At 44.6% G+C, this 1,539-nt stretch overlaps 1 non-coding gene across 1 annotated transcript; it reads right to left on the bottom strand.

Annotated features, from left to right (window-relative positions):
* Window positions 1-327: 327 nt before the first annotated feature.
* Window positions 328-434, bottom strand: LOC141687892 (small nucleolar RNA R71). The gene has a single exon (XR_012561371.1). It is a non-coding gene; the product is annotated as a small nucleolar RNA R71 (small nucleolar RNA).
* Window positions 435-1,539: the final 1,105 nt, after the last annotated feature.

Below are 1,539 nucleotides of genomic sequence, written 5' to 3'. Positions count from 1 at the left end.
ATTCAGTCAAGCATCATTCATCCGGCTATACAAGCGAACACCTTTGAAATCAAGCCGGGCACTATTCAGATGGTGCAGAATTCTGTTTCTTTTGGAGGAGCGGCAACTGAAGACCCCAACATGCACATAAGGAATTTTGTCGAGATCTGCAGCACTTTTAAGTATAATGGCGTGACTGATGAGGCTATCAAGTTGAGGCTTTTCCCATTCTCACTGAGGGATAAGGCTAAAGACTGGTTACATTCTGAACCAGCTGGGTCCATCACTACGTGGCAAGATCTTGCGCAAAAGTTTCTGGTGAAGTTTTATCCAATGACAAAGACTGCTGCTATGAGGAGTGCTCTTACTCAGTTTGCGCAGCAACCTACAGAATCTATGTGCGAGGCTTGGGAACGCTACAAGGAAATGTTGAGAAAATGTCCACATCATGGAATGTCGGATTGGATGGTGATCACTGGTTTCTATAATGGTTTGGGGGCCCAATCTCGGCCCATGCTCGATGCAGCAGCTGGAGGAGCCTTATGGGCTAAAAGCTATACTGAGGCGTATAATCTTATAGAGACGATGGCTGCAAATGAGCATCAAAACCCAACTCAGAGGATGATGTCAGGCAAGGTAGCAGGTATTCTGGAAGTTGATGCAGCCACCGCTATTGCAGCCCAGCTCCAAGCGCTATCAATGAAGGTTGATTCTTTGGCTACGTATGGAGTTAATCAAATAGCTATGGTTTGTGAGCTTTGTGCAGGTTCTCATGCTACGGATCAGTGTTCTCTTGTAAACGAATCTGTTCAGTATGTGAATAATTATCAGCGACAACAGCAGCCTGTGCCAGCGACCTATCATCCTAACAACAGAAATCATCCAAATTTCAGCTGGGGGAATAATCAGAATGCTATTCAGCCACCATATCAGCAAGGAGTGAGTAAACAGTTTAATCCACCTGGATTCCAGCAACCACAGCAGTATGCTACAAGGCAATCATATCCTCAACAGGGAAGTGCAGTTGCACCTACTAGTGCTGATTTTGAGGAACTTAAGCTGTTGTGCAAGAGTCAGGCGATTTCTATCAAGACCTTGGAAAATCAAATCGGTCAATTAGCCAATGCAGTGCTCAATCGTCAACCTGGCACTCTTCCCAGTGACACGGAAGTACCAGGCAGGAAGGAAGCTAAAGAGCAAGTCAAGGCTATTATCTTAAGGTCTGGAAAAGTAGCTGATGCTGAAAAGGCAAAAGAATTAGAAGCTGAAATTAGAGGTGAAGAATCTAAGCAAAAGGAGAAAGCGGCGGAACCAAGGAAGACTACTGTTGAACACACTCTGCCTGAGGCTAATACAGGGGAGAAACAGCTCTATCCTCCACCACCTTTTCCTAAGAGATTGCAGCAACAAAAGCTGGATAGACAGTTCGGGAAGTTTCTGGAGGTGTTCAAGAAACTTCACATCAATATACCTTTCGCTGAAGCTCTTGAACAAATGCCTAGTTATGCGAAGTTTATGAAGACTATTCTTTCAAGGAAGGTGAAACTGGATGAACTTGAA

The sequence above is a fragment of the Apium graveolens genome, chromosome 9 (genome assembly GCF_009905375.1).
Source record: "Apium graveolens cultivar Ventura chromosome 9, ASM990537v1, whole genome shotgun sequence".
NCBI classification, from domain to species: Eukaryota; Viridiplantae; Streptophyta; class Magnoliopsida; order Apiales; family Apiaceae; genus Apium; species Apium graveolens.
Note: the sequence above shows the minus strand (reverse complement) of the source record. Positions and strands in the feature narration are given on the sequence as shown.